Below are 15,805 nucleotides of genomic sequence, written 5' to 3'. Positions count from 1 at the left end.
AACCTAGCGTGTGTTTTACAGAAATTTACATGAAAAGAAGGGAACTTGTGATTTCTTAGCTGTTGCCAAATCATTAATTGACTGTGCTTTAAAACTTTGAAACTGAAGTTGTGGGAAAAAGTCATTTATAAAATGATTTAAATGCAACCCAAATCAGACACATACAGCGTATTTTTGTTAGTTTTTGTGTATTTGTGTGTACAGGGGAGAAAAAGGGAACATTATTCCATTCACTAAGAAAACTTCAGTGTATTCTTTTTTAAAAAAGTTACCATAAGTTTGTACTGAACTTAGGATTTCTCAAACTCGTCTTCCTTGTGTAATTCACAGATGTAGGCGAATAACGTGAACATTGCTTCATCTTTGTTCCACAAGTTTCTGAGATAGCACCAGTAGGTATGGGTCTCCCTCCCGCCGGGCTGTGGTCACAAAGCAAGCATCTTTCTCCTGGGTGCCCCATGCCTCCCCCAGCACCTGGCGTGTAGTATAAGCTCAATGAATGTTCATTGCATTCGTGAGGCTGGAAAATTTAATCTTCCTGATTTAGTCTGATAAATGGATTCAATTTTATGCTAGCAGAGCAAGGGCCTCAAAAGGCGTAACCAAGAGCAGAGGTCAGCAAACTGCAGCCTTTGAACCAAATCTGGCCCAGAAGTGAAAACATTTTTAGATGAACATTGGCAATGGATTTGATGATAAAGAACACTAACTTTAAATTCCAACTAAGCAGAATGTTATCACCTCCAAAAATGATTCCATTCTTCTCATTATTAAACCTATACTACAAAAAACTGCCTTTGATGATTATTATTACATTTTGAGTTTCATCAACTAAATAATTGTGGAGATTTTTATTTTACTATATAAGTACCTACATAATGTGCCAAATTTGCTTCTTGGCCTGTAAAACCTAAGATATTTGCCATCTGGCCCTTTACAGAAAAAGTTTGCTGACCCCTGGCCACAGGAATAAAGTTTAGAATGGGATGTGATGTGTTTCATCTTGCCTTACACCCCAGGAGTGGGAGAAAACCAAATTGGCAGCAGGGTGGGCAGAGATGACATCCATCTATAAATGGACTGTGGAACACCTTGTTATGAAGGAAGGCCTGTCAGCAGTCAAAGAATGGCTCGGGTGGGTGTGCCTAGATGGACCTCTAAAGATCACACCCTAAGGGAATTCAAGACCTGATGCACGGTTTGAGAAGTGATTCCTATGACATCAGAGAGTGCAGCCTGGGCCTTCATGGGCAAACCAAAAACGTTTATCTCTTGGTTTCCCTCCAAACATTTGCTTGGAAATAAAGTAAAGAAAGTAAGAATGCATCGAGTGCAGTGGCTCACACTTGTCATTCCAGCACTTTGTAGAGGCCAAGGCAGGAGGATCACTTGTGCTCAGGTGTTTGAGACCAACCCGAGCAACATGGCAAAACCTTGTCTCTAAAAAAATACAACAATTAGCCAGGCATGGTGGTGTGCACCTGTAGTCCCAGTTACTCAGGTGGCTGAGGTGGGAGGATCGCTTGAGCCCGGGAGGTGGAGATTGCAGTGAGCCATGATGGTGCCGCTGCACTCTAGCCTGGGTGACAGAATGAGACTTTGTCTAAAAAAAAAAAAAAAAAAGGCCGGGCACGGTGGCTCACGCTTGTAATCCCAGCACTTTGGGAGGCCGAGGCGGGCGGATCACGAGGTCAGGAGATCGAGACCACGGTGAAACCCTGTCTCTACTAAAAATACAAAAAATTAGCCGGCCGTGGTGGCGGGCGCCTGTAGTCCCAGCTACTCAGAGAGGCTGAGGCAGGAGAATGGCGTGAACCTGGGAAGTGGAGCTTGCAGTGAGCCGAGATCGCACCACTGCACTCCAGCCTGGGCGACAGAGCGAGACTCCGTCTCAAAAAAAAAAAAAACAAACAAAAAAAACGAAGTAAAAATGACTTCCAGCGGTTGATTGAGCAAGGATCCTTGGAACTGGAGAGTTTGTCAGCTTTCTAGAAAAGCGAGACTCACATACCCTGGCTTCTAGGCCACCAAGTGTCAGCCAGTTGTAGACCAGTCAATTGGCCTTGTAAAGCATGCTTGCATACATATATATATATAGAAATATGTGTGTGTGTGTGTGTGTATCATGTATATATGATATATATATTTTTATATACATATGCATGTTTATATGTATATATACACACATACAGTCTAGTATCTATGTTAAGCAAACTCATAAAAAGGAGTGACTTACTTACACCAAATGAGCCTTCCGTTTTCTCCACACAACCAGTACCATAAAAGATGAAAATGAAAATGGAATTGACACCAGGGCAGGAAGGTTACTGAGAGGCAGAAGCTCCATCTGCTTGTAAAGTAGCCAGATGATTGGCTTCTGCCCAAGCCCAGAAACTGGTCCTTCGTGGCCAGGTCTGCTCTCCGCACCCTGCGCTGTGAGGCCCAAAGCTCCTGGGCATCTCCTAGACCAATCTTTCCTTACTCTTCCCCTTGCCATCCATGCTGACACAGATCTGGATCCCAAAATGGAGAAGACCTGTCATGAACCGCTTCTGCCAGGCAAGCCTGCCAGACAACGTGCACTTCCCAGACACACAAATCACCAGCAGACAAGCGTCTCTCAGCCTTAGTTTTCTCATCTGTCAAATTGGGATAAGAATACTAGTGTCTTTCTCAGATGCTGGCTTTGAGGATTAAATTGCTCATATTGTGGAACTCTTAGAAAAGTAGCTGGCACAAAGTGAGTGTTCAACTAGTAGAGCTAGAATTATTATTACTATGCTTGTTGTTACAGACTTCACACATTCCTGGGCTGTTGCCAACAGTAGGCCTGAAGAACCACTCTTGGGGCCTTCCCCAGCCCTGGACACAGCCCTTTCCTCTCGAGTCAATGATGACCAGACAGTTCATAAGGCAGCAAATGGCTTCCCCATACTGGGGCTGCTGTGAAGTACCACATATGGAAATAATGTGCAACCCTGGAAAAAGCTCAAGGTCTGGGAAAACACCAAGTGCCTGGAATCGGTTGTTTGTTGTGAAATCAATGCTAAATATATACAAAGCTAAAGTGAAAGGACTTATGTGGAAGAAACTTTTAAGTCAATGATTCGGACGAAGAAATGCACAAGAGGCTTCCTTTACACAAATCTCTTGTGATCCTGGTTTTAAGTGGGGGTGCAGAGCTCCTGAGAGGACAGCTACTGTGTGTCCGTGTTTAGGAGCCACACTGCGGCTTCCCTTGGCCCCTTTAAGCGGCTGCCCTTCCCTGGCCAGGGAAGGTACGGGTGAGACAGGCCACAGGTGTTTCCTGAAACTGTCTCCTCCTGCCTCCACTTGATCTTAGCTTTGCAAATCCTGGGCGCTTTGTGGTCACCTCTGGGATGCAACTTGTTGGTGTCATGCCCACTTTGCCAGGTCCTGCCGGCAGATATGGGCTGCTTGTCTTCTTTGTCCCCAAGTCCCCACGTGCCTCCTGATGGTCTGTGGCCCGGATGGGATGGAGTCCTCTGCACGAACACCTCCTTAAGGCTCTACCCACCCACCACTCCCATTCTCTCTGCTTGCTACTATAATCCCCATTTTTAGAGGAGGAAACAGGCTCATAAAGGCTCAGTCATTTACACAAATTCAGCAGCAAAGCTTGGATCTGAACCAAAAGCTCTGTCGTACTTGCCACTTTCTCTGCTGGATGACATTTTGGTGGCTCCGTGTTACATTCTCCACCAGACTGTACACCTTTTGAGCCCAAGGGCTGTTCTATCCATCCAGCCTGGTCTTACACATGGATGTTGGTGAAAATGGATGGAGATGGATGGATGGATGGATGGATGGATGGATGGATGGATGGATGTTGGTGAAAATTAAAGGGAAACAGAGGATGATATTGATAGAATTAAGGGAAGTTTGTATATAAAATTTTTCTGATTATAATGTTATTACATCGTCCTAAACATCCCAATAAAGGAATGTAGAACACATCAGATGAAAGCTCTCCAAATTCCACTCCTAGAGTTAACCATTGTTAATGGTTTGGTATATGTTCTTCAAGATTTTTCCTATGTATATACTGACATATAATTACGTACAGAATTCTTTTTGAAAACTGAGTTCACATGATATGTGCTATTCTGCATCATTTTTTTTTCCAGCTAGCATTCTGGAAAAATTTGGATATGCAGATCTGTCTTGTTCTTTTTTTTAATGGCTATGTTCTGTAGATGGTTATGCATGTAGTATTTTGCTTAACGAATCCCTTATTGATTAGCATTTGTGCTTGTCCTAATTTTTTGAAATTACAAACAATGCTGTGACAAACATCTTTGGAGGGAAGATAATTTTAAAAGGAGTGTGTTCAAGCGAGGAGGAAAAGCCAGCAGGATGGAGAAGAGTGGTCACGTGTGCAACGGACAGAGTCAACCTCATGGAGCCCCTTTCCCAAGTAGGGAAAGTGAATGAACCAGGGGCAGTGGTGGGTGGGCTTGCAATTTAGGAAGGGAAGGGCCACCTCTCCTTGGAATGAGAACGAAGGCAGATAGGCTCTGTGAGGAAAGAATCTGGATTTTGTGAGATGATGATGAGGTCGGTGACATAAAACATGTTTGATGTAGAGAGGACAGAATTTGAGGACGCAGCCATTGGTGGGCGGATGTAGGAGGCAGGGCTGCTTGCTGGGGACAGGGCATCTGGTAGAGAGATCAGTACCAAATGCTGATTTGAGGCCCAGGGCTTGGCGTGGAGAAGATTTGAGAAGGGCCATTCCTGTTATATAGGCTACTTCTCCATGGAATCTTCATTTGATTCCTCACAGTCTCAGGACCCCTCTGCCCTTCCCCACAATATGTTTTATTTTCTCTTTTTTTCTAGTTCTCTTTTGCAAGTCTTCCTATCTCCAGAATCAGTGCTTTTAGCATTCGAGAAAGGCATTTTCGTTTCTTCCTTCCTGCACCTGCACCTGTTTTCAGGGACTGCAGAAACGCCTTCACGTGTCAGCATTGGCTTGAAGATCCAGCCAATGGCCCAGATGTTAATAACCATGCTGCCACAAGATGGCGCCCACCACCCAATATCTCGGACTTCCTGATCAGACTGGTAGGTAATTTTTGTGTGGCAACGTACAGTATAAAATTTTATTTTTTCATTTTATTTTATATTTTAAACAGGGTGTCGCTCTTTCACCCAGGCTGGAGTGCAGTGGTGCAGTGGCGGCTCACTGCAGCCTCAAACTTCTCAGCTCAAGTGACCTTCCTGCCTCAGCTTCCCGAATAGCTGAGACTTCAGGCACACACCATGCCCAGCTAATTTTTTATTGTTTGTAGAGACGGGGTCTTGCTATGTTGCCCAAGCTGGTCTCAAACTCCTGGGCTCAAGCGATTCTCCTGCTTCAGCCTCCCAAAGTGCTGGGATTAAGTTTATGAAATATGCAAATATCTACAAGTTTTGCTTCAGGCTTTTTTTTTTTTTTTTTTTTTAAGACAGAATCTCGTTCTGTCGCCCAGGCAGGAGTGCTGTGGTGCGATCTCGGCTCACCGCAAGCTCCGCCTCCTGGGTTCACGCCATTCTCCTGCCTCAGCCTCCTGAGTAGCTGGGACTACAGGCGCCCGCCACCGCGCCACGCTAATTTTTTGTATTTTTAGTAGAAACGGGGTTTCACCGTGTTAGCCAGGATGGTCTCGATCTCCTGACCTCGTGATCCGCCCGCCTGGGCCTCCCAAAGTGCTACGATTACAGGCGTGAGTCACGGCGCCTGGCAGGCTTTTGAGCATCTTCAGTTAAGGAAATCCTAAATAAAAAACAACTTTGATTCATAGTTTGCCCTATAGGCACCAAAGTGCTTAAGATGTAAGAAAGGAAACATCATGAAACGATCTTTTGCTCATCCCATTTTGGAAAAGACAGAGGATTTTAACTACGTTCTGTGCTAGGGAGGGGTCAATTTTATAATTGATGAATGATATAAAATCGAGCTCAGAATTCCCAATGTATATTCTAAATCTACTTACTGAGTTAAATTTTGAAAACAAAACAAATACAATTATGCAAGAAATATACCCAGGTGAAAAATGTTCAAATAGTTAAACATATGTCTAATGTGTCTGCTGTGACTTAGTCCACCAACTGAAATGTGCAGAGACGTTTGTTTTTTATGACTCCATTCTGTGTCTGTCTCTGAGCTTTCATCCTACCTCACTCTCCAGAAGATCAACTCAGACCCTCGGAGGAGTGGGGAATGTGAACCCCGAAAATTTGACAGCGGTCTCAGTTAATTTAGAAAGTTTAATTTGACAAAGGATGCGTGCTTGTGACACAGCCTCAGGGTGTCCTGACAACATGTGCCCAAGGTGGTTGGGGCACAGCTTGGTTTTACACATTTTTGGGAGACATGAGACATCAGTCAATCTATGTAAGAAGTACATTGATTCTTCCAGAAAGGGGGGACAACTCGAAGCAGGGAGGGAGCTTCCAGGTCACAGGTAGGTGAGAAACAAACGGTTGCATTCTTTGAGTTTCTGATTAGCCTTTCCAAAGGAGGCAATCAGAATATGCATCTATCTCAGTGAGCAGAGGGATGACTTTGAATAGAATGGGAGGCAGGTTTGCCCTGAGCAGTTTCCAGCTTGACTTTTCCTTTTAGCTTAGTGATGTTGGTGGCCCAAGGTATTTTCCTTTCACAGGAGTCCTTGCCTGCCAGGGATTGGGTATAGCTTCTGAGTCTGATGTAGTGGCAAACCAGAGTGGGGTGTGTGGAAGTGGGGTACACAATTGATTTTTTAATTCAACTCCTTCATCCTAACTCTGTGGAAGATTGATAATTTCTCACATAGAGTTGGCAGGGTCCCACTTTTCTCAGGTCTGACAGACCTCCCCTCATCTATTAATATTACCTTCCTCCCCTTCCCTCTTCACTTCTTTCTCCAGAAGGGGCAGAAAAGCAGCCCTGTCCCTTCTCTTCCTGGACACCTGGTTGATGCCCTAGAGCCGCTTTGTTCCACGGACTCTTCTATGATCCCCTAAGGCCTTTAGGCCTTCCTGTAGAAGACAAAAGCCAACTAGCTTGCTTCCTCTGCACATGCACCCTGAGGCAATGCATACAGTTTAGGATCAGCTTGAATGGCGATGAAGGAAAAGAGAAAGAGAAGAGATGGCATTCTCGAAGATTACTCCACCTCCCAGTGTCATCTCAGTGCTTAAGGTTATAAATATAAATTGTGTCTAGAGCAGGGTTTTGCAAAAGTTCATCTTTAGGTCATCTACATCAGGATCATCTGGGTGGGTTTTTATTTGAAACATAGATGTCAGGACTTTGCCTTCATATCTATTAATCGAAGGGCTCTAGCACAAGGCCTAGGCACTCATAGGTGACTCTATTAGCCAGTCAAGTTTGACAACCACTCAATAGAGCAAGACCAGCATCAGTTGGGCCCATCTTGTAAGAGATGCAAATTCTCGGGTTCCAACTCCAGACCTACTGAATCAGAAGCTGAGAAGTAGGGCCCAGCAGTCTGTTTTAACAAGCCCCTCAGGTGATTTTGATGCCTGCTAATGCTTGAGAATCTGTTGCAATCAAGCAATGATTCTGAAGCAGTGGTTCTCAACTTTGCCTGCATGTTGGAATCGCCCTCCAGCTTTAAAATCCCAAAGCTCAGTCTGTAGCCCAAACCAATTAAATCACAATCTTTATGGTAGAACCCAGACATAGTCTTTTTTTAAAGCTGCCCAGGTAATTGCAAGGTGCAGGCAAAGTTAAGAGCCACTGTAACAGGTTGGGGAGTTGATACCTAAATCACTAGGACTGGCCAGGTGTAGTGGCTCACACCTGTAATCCTAGCACTTTGAGAAGCCAAGGTGAAAAAGGATTGCTTGAGCCCAGGAGTTCGAGGCCAGCCTGGACCTTGTCTCTACAAAAAAACTAAAACTAGCCAAGTGTGGGGGCACACGCCTGTAGTTCCAGCTACTCGAGAGGCTGAGGTGGAGGATTGCTTGTGCTCAGGAGGCAAAGGCTGCAGTGAGCCGAGACCTCACAACTGCAGTTCAACCTGGGTGACAGTGAGACGCTGTCTGTCTTAAAAAAAAAGATCACTGAGACTGTCTCACAATAAATATATACTCACTGCTGGGATAGCATGGTATTATCCTCACCCTGAAAATCACTGTGGTTGTAAACCTTGTCATTGATGGGACAGGGTCATCTTCTGCCTGTGTGTCTGATTTAGCAGGTCTGAGGTGGAGCCTGAGAGTCAGCATGTCTAATGAACTCCCAGGGGATGCCCATGTTGCTGGTCCAGGGACCATGGTTTGAGTAGCAAGACCCCGCCCAAGGTGTCCATTACTCCCATTGCCACAGGAGTGTTCAACTGCATCTTTCCAGCTCAGCTCTATTCTTTGAGCTCCGTAGACTATGGGCACCTACTGACTCAGCATCTCCATCCACTTGGTGATTCGAAGGCTCCCAAATGCCATATGACTAAGACACACTCTTTGTCTCCCACCCCCAAATATGGTCATCTTTCAGTGTTGCCTGGTTCAATTAACTCATTTTTCACATCTTACCTTGGGTGGCCTTCCTCAGGGCAGCCTGCCCCTCCTGCTCCCTGGTTTCACTCCCTTTTCCAGGTCATCACTCTTATAGAAACCTCTTCCTTTCCTTCATCACACTTGAATCTCCTTCAGTGCGATAATCTGATTAATGGATTTCTGAATAAGCTCCAGGAGAACAGGGACTATATCTATTTTGGCTCGCCACTGTCTCCTCACCCTAAGCATCATGCCAGGCCCATGGTGGGCACGCCATAAATATTTATTGACTGACTGACTGAATAGATGGATGGATGGATGGATGGATGGATGCAATCAACAGTTTCTGAATATTACATCTATGTAATGCAGAATACAAATTTCATAGCTATATTCTATACCATTTCAGAAATGCCTAGGGGAAATTGTAGAACCCAATCAATAATAATGAGTCTTGGAAATTCTTTCTTTCTTTTTTTTTTTTGAGATGAAGTCTCGCTCTGTCGCCCAGGCTGGAGTGCAGTGGCACAATCTTGGCTCACTGCAACCTCCATCTCCCGGGTTCAAGCAATTCTTGTGCCTCAGCCTCCCGAGTAGCTGGGACTACAGGCATGAGCCACCGTGTCCGGCTAATTTTTTGTATTTTTAGGGGTTTCACCGTGTTGGTCAGGCTGGTCTAGAACTCCTGACCTTAGGTGATCCACCTGCCTTGGCCTCCCAAAGTGCTGGGACTGCAGGCGTGAGCCACTGCACCCGGCCAAGTCTTGGAAATTATATCTTTAGCCCCATGAAGGTAGGGGCTCTGTATCTTCTGTACAGTAGATTCATGATGAGGGGAAACCTGCAAGCTTTGGTCTCTGCTCTGCAGGGAAGAGTCTTTTTCATGTCATGAGTCCAAGCACGGCACCATGTTTTACAGACCTGGCTCCTCAGTGTAGACAATCTGGTTGAGAATTTATTCATTTATTGTTGCTTCAGGATGGTAATTTAGAGGAACTTCTCTCTTCTCCCTACATTTCGAAATCAACCCCTGAAATACGGAAGGGTGGGGACTTGTCCCTCTTCCCCTTTCCTCCTTCCTATGCTTCTCACGAGAGACAGAGTGACTTGTGGGATTGGTGACAGTGGGGAAACTGTCCCTGCTGCTGCTGCCTCAAGTCTCCCGGCTCTTGTTCTCTCGGGACAGCCTACCTATAGGTGGAGTACACCCTCTTTGTTTCTGCTGCCGTAAGGTGAGCTCTCTGTGACAGGGATCCTTTGTTCTGGATTGATGGCTTGCATTTCTTCGATGGCTTGCGTTTCTTCTTTGCTACCTGGAGGCACTGGAGAGTTGCAAGACTGCAAGTCCAAGCTATGGCCTATGGAATTTATGGACCTACTCACTCTCAGCTGCACTGTCTGCAGTGTGAATTGCTCAGCTGGAGAGGGTGTGAGTAACCAGCTCCCTCAAGCCCCAACAATTCTGAACACTTAGTTTTATAACTAATCTATACAAAACATGGCTATGAGCTTATCAGTAATTCTCACACACACACACATATATACACGCTTGCACATATATGTATGCATATACACACAAACATATGGACAGGTATGTATGTGGGTATACAGAATATATATGTGGATGTGTAAGTGTATATATATCTCAGCAAGTAAGCACCCCAACGTCTTTGACTTAATTAACAGGCATGAAACACCCAAACATCAAGCATTCCAAGTGGGATTCTAAATTCCCAGGTGAATTTCACGAAGGCTAGACTTGGCACAACTTTGGAGACCAGTGCCTCTTACAGGCAGGTAAGCCCTGCCGGGCCCATTCTCAGAAGAAACCACTCCTACCTTTGCATACAAACTCTGCTATGGTCTCCTTCAACGTGGCTTTTAAAATGAAGTTTTATGAAAACATCTGGAAGAATTTAAACTCACATGTGACCATGGAAAACACCAATTATACCCAGAGTCAGGGGGAAATCAGGAGTAGGGGGTGGGTAGGAACAGGAAGAACTCAATGCTGATGCTTACAAGTATCATCACAGGGTTTTATGCAAGTTAACATTTGGCGCTACTTCATACTTTTGGAACTTCCTGTGGGATCACAGGAAAAAGCAGAATTGGGGAAATCTGGGAACTTGGATCAATTAAAAGGGACTTTCCTCAGATAAGCTACAAGCAGGAAGTGGTCAGCGTTCTTATGGTAAAGAGAAGATTATTGAAAATAAAAAATTATATTTAAAAAAGCCTACAGAGATATCTGTATCTCTGGGTATCTGGGACATTTCTGGAAATTTTGATGGATTTAAATCTAGAGAAAACAGGAGTTTTGATTGAGAATATGTAACAAATGGAAGAGCAGTAAGTTGAGTGTCACCCTTTAAATTAAAAACTTATTGTTAAATAATGTATGAATATAGTACATGAAATGTTGAACATAAACTTTATGTACAGAGTAAGTGATGAGTAGAAAAAATTTCCCAGATACTGTATATTAAAAGAAAAATGTTAAAAATTTTCACTGTATGAAGAATATAGAATTAGCCTCTTGAGATTATGTAACTGATTAGCCAGGCGCGGTGGCTCACGCCTGTAATCCCAGCACTTTGGGAGGCTGAGGCAGGTGGATCACCTGAGGTCAGGAGTTCGAGAACAGCCTGGCCAACACGGCAAAACCCTGTCTCTACTAAAAATACAAAAACTAGCCAGGGGTGGTGGTGCATGCCTGTAGTCCCAGCTACTGGGGAGGCTGAGGCAGGAGAATCGCTTGAACTCGGAGGTGGAGGTTGCAGTGAGCTGAGATCGCACCATTGTACTCCAGCCTGGGTGACAGAGTGAGACTCCATCTTAAAAAAAAAAAAAAAAGAGATTATATACTTGATTAGATATCCAAAGTAATAAAAAGAATTTAAAAAATGAAAATTAAAAAGTTTAAAAAGTAATAAAAAGAATTTAAAAAGTTATTTACGGAGTGTTTGATAGATGTCAGACCCTGTGCTGAGTACTTTTTATGGTTTATCTTACTTAGGTTTACGATTAATCTATGCAAAACATGGCCATCAGTAATTCAGTAATTCTAATACACACAAATATATACATGCTTGCATGTATATGTGTGCATATACACACAAACATATATGGACAGCTATATATATGTGTATACAGAATATATAGGTAGGTGTGTACATGTATATATATCTTAGCAAGTAAGCGCTCCATCATCTTTGACTTAATTAATGGGCGTGAAACACCCAAGCATCATGCCTGTTCAGCAACTGTCTTCATGAACTGACAGTCAAGTAGGCAAGCAGGATGAAAAAGACCTAAACCCTCAAACTGGCAAGTTACTGCAGGCTTCAAAATGCCATTTATAGGGCGGGGGGTGGTGACAGAAGGGAATGGTTAGTGGTTGGATTGCTCGGAAATAGAGAATGTTCAGCTAGAATGTGCAAGAAAGATACTGATACGCAAATACAGTTTTAAAATGGGGGCTACAGTCTATAAAAAACGGAAATGTAGGAAAAAGAGGATCGGTCACCTAGTTAACTCAAGGCTATACATCTACATCTGCATGGGCAAAAGGAAACTCATGACTGACCCCATTTTGAGACTTAAAGCAAAAACAATGGAAATAAATGATAGAAACAAATATTCAATAGTCTGTGGCCTTCAACTTATTTTAAAACTGCCCTCCCATTAGTGAACATTTAACACAGAGCCCTACATATTTCTGTATTAATACACTGGGTATATGATAAAAATAGCCACAGACATACTTTTAAAAACATGACTATATCTGTTCTTACATTTTCTTCCCACATCCCCCTTTGGAAGCCCATCTAAGGGTCTCAGAAGCAGAACATCAGCATCCAGGAGGGATTTCCCACCCCACTAGGTGGCGCTTGGCGCCACATAAGTAGAACCATAGCGTCTATCAGTAAGATGTTAGGGAAGTTACGGTAAAGACATCCTTTTACCCACAAATGTAGTCAGCAACTCTATCAGGACTTACGGGACTTCAATTCCATTAACCACATGCCCCTGTCTATCTAATTCTGCCCTAGTGTTCTTGTTCAAATTGTCTTCACCTTTGGGCCCTAAACAGAACTGCCAGTCCTATAGTTAAATTATATCTGTCCAAAAACAGTGCCCAGCGGGAAGCAATTTGAGTTTAAGCGCAGCTCCACTCCCGGGAAGTAGGTTGAGAGCACCAAAGTTTATACACAAAAGGAAGGAAATTGAGCACAGCTTGGGGGTCTGGGCTTTCCTTGCTAAAGTGATCCCTGTAATAACAGTCCCTGGTATCCCAAAGGAAGATGTGGTGCTTCCCAAAGTGCTCTGCAAGCCAGTTGCTTCAAAAGTATTCCAGGGATGCGGACTCCTGGGTCCCAGAGATTGAGCAGTTGACTTTACCTCTCTGATCTCACCTTTTTCTCTGAGTTAACCCATCATCTTTAAGATGGAGCTGCTAATATTAGCCTCATAGAGGTGATGTGAAGATTCAAGGGAATAAAGGAAGCATTTAATTTGCATTTGCTGCTTAATAGATGTGACTTCCCTTCCTCCTTCCTCTCCACCCCTTACTCAATGACAGTGACTTCATCTTGAGCCCTTCTTCCTAAGATCCTCCTCACTCCCTCCTTGCCTGTCGTTCCCTTTGTGGGCCTGCCCTCATGAGCAGGAGCCAAAGTTGGGATTACTTTAAAATGCATCTTCTCCATTCAGAACATGCTTCCTGTGTTCTGTTTTCTTAGGTGGCCTGTTCTGGAGAGTTGATCATCTCACAAATTAATCCATCACGATGTGTTAATGGACAGGAATAATGTGTTAAAACAACCTTGGAAGGTTGTAAATTAACTGGGAATTTTAGTTACAATGCCTCAATCCAAAGGCAAAGAAATCAATCATGAGAAAAGTAGGCCCAGAAGAGAGATGGGAGCTATAAACTTTTATTTAATGCATGTCACCTGTTACTAAGTTCTGTTTGGTGGGCCTCTATCTGGACCTGGTGCAGGGATGTAACCACCATCCCGGGGTGATAGCAGGACAACAACCGAGTTCTGGCTCCCAAAACAGCCCAAGCAATCTTCTCAGCAATGTGGTCCCCCTGGATAATGGGCCTCAGATATGGTTCATGGAGATGTTACTACAAACTTCTTTTGCTCAAGTCAACTCATGCAATTCACTGTTATGAAATCCCCTGGAATCAATGCCTCATGGTTTTGCCTTGGCCAGTGAGCAGTAAAGCTGCCATGTGTCATACAAGAGCAATATGGCTTCCTAGTTAGCCGTCTCTGTCTAGTTTTACCCTCAGTAGTTGCCACTGGCCAGAGGAATATTGAGAGCCATTTTCTGTCTGTGGGAGCCGCTGTCTGGCTCATCTTTGCTCTAGGGATGTCTGAAAACTGCCATGAGGCCCCCAGGACTTCCCATTTCCTTCTGGATTTTACCAGACTATTTTTAGTGAGTGTTCAGTGTGAGACACTGTGACATGAACCTTCTCAGTCATTTTAAGTCTGAGCTTTTCCAAAATGTTTAATTAATATAAATCCCCAAGAGGGGGCAGTGATAAACATATGAAGACATGCAACCACTGACATCATGACAAACATGTTAGAAATGAATTACAACCTGAGATTGGGGAATCTTAAAGACTGAATTAGTGCTTGAAAGTTGAGATAAGTAGAAAGAATGAATTTGAATGTGGCAGAGAGTCCAGCCAGTGTCACCTAGGGAAGATGCCATGGAGCCAATTTTAGAAGATCATGCTCACTGAAGCAGGTGGGGGACATGTGAGAGAGACATAGGTTTCCAACCAAAAGAGCACACAAAACCACACCTTCCAAACAGAAGCATCCATCTGCAACAACGGCTGTCTTCTTTTCATTCTTGTACATTGATTGACACTTGCTGTGGGTGTCTAGAGCCACAAAGGAAACTGAGAGGGAGGGGGAGGCAAAAGAAGAAAGGAGGGAAAGAAGAAGAAAAAAAAACAAAACCTGAAACAGTGTGGAACTGCCCTGTTGTGATTTCATTCTCACCGGCATGGGTGGCCCCTATGTCACCAGGGCTCTTTCCACACCATCTTATGAGTTTGGGACTTACTCTCTTTTTAACCCTTCTTCTTCTTTTTTTTTTTTTTTTTTTTGGAGACTGAGTCTCCCCCTCTCGCCCAGGCTGGAGTGCAGTGGCTTGATCCTAGCTCACTGCAAGCTCTACCTCCCGAGTTCAAGCGATTCTCCTGCCTCAGCCTCCCGAGTAGCTGGGATTACAGGAGTGTGCCACCACGCCCAGCTAATTTTGCATATTTAGTAGAGATGGGGTTTCACCATGTTAGCCAGACTGATCAACCCTCCTTCCTTATAGCGTTGGTTGGCAGGTGGGTTGGTCTCTTGTTCGCCTTCAGTACATTGTTAACTTGGTGAAATGGATTAATTTTCTGTCTTGGTGTCGTCTGAAGCACATCTCTGTTTGAGTCTCCTCAATCATGTTCTTTGATCGTTTCCCTCCGACATAGCTATTGGACTTTGGAGGGTACAAATTATTCCCAATGTTTCTTAGGGTCAAGGGCTTCACCTTCCCGTAGATGCCAGGAGCAGCGTGTGCTATAACTAACTGCTTCTGGAGCGCAGCGACCCAAAGCTCCAAGGAGGGATGTGCTCCCACTGTCTGTGACTAAGCTTTTCCCATGAACAGTGTTCCTGCTTACTGAGCATGTGCAGCAGAGGCGGAGGAACAATTCCAACCTCAACTCCACCCCCATGTTAAGATTGGGCCATGAATAACTAGCAGGATGTGCAACCTGGTCCTCTTGTTCACCCGAGTTAGGATGAGAAGGAGGAAGTAAATAAAAAGCATATCTCACGGGAGGGGGAAAGGCATTATAAATAAGAAGAGTGTGTGTCCTTGCTATCCCCATCACAGCTTCCTTGGAGATGGACACAAGTTACTCACACTCTCAGGTCGCTACATCCCCTTGCATACTCTATATTCCTTGGCCACATGTAAGAGATGATCTGGATCTAAAAGAGTGTCCAGACAGATGGAGCTGGAAGTAGACCTGCAAATGGGGCCGAGAGATCCTGACTCAGGGTCGGGGCTACAATCAGACTCATCCTCTCTCTCCTCTACAAACTGCAGACACTTGTTTTGCCTTTTTCTCATCCATAACATTTGCCCTGCCGAGTGCCTCCCTTGGCTTGGATTCTAAAAATGCCAAGTCTTGCTAAGGTGTAGTGTCTATCTGAAGAGAAAGGACACTCCCTGGCCAAGTCAAGGTTGAAAGGGGCTTGGACCAAGGCTT

General features: G+C 44.3%; 1 long non-coding RNA gene across 1 annotated transcript in view; it reads left to right on the top strand.

Annotated features, from left to right (window-relative positions):
* The window catches only part of LOC116810999 (uncharacterized), a 38,423-nt gene extending 34,443 nt beyond the window's left edge, over nucleotides 1-3,980 (top strand). Inside the window, exons 3-4 of the long non-coding RNA XR_004370434.1 lie at nucleotides 331-392; nucleotides 2,795-3,980. This is a non-coding gene — a long non-coding RNA (uncharacterized LOC116810999). The remainder of the gene's footprint in view (nucleotides 1-330; nucleotides 393-2,794) is intronic.
* Nucleotides 3,981-15,805: the final 11,825 nt, after the last annotated feature.

Source organism: Hylobates moloch, unplaced genomic scaffold (assembly GCF_009828535.3).
Source record: "Hylobates moloch isolate HMO894 unplaced genomic scaffold, HMol_V3 SCAFFOLD_7, whole genome shotgun sequence".
NCBI lineage: Eukaryota > Metazoa > Chordata > Mammalia > Primates > Hylobatidae > Hylobates > Hylobates moloch.
This window is presented reverse-complemented; position numbering and strand designations above follow the sequence as displayed.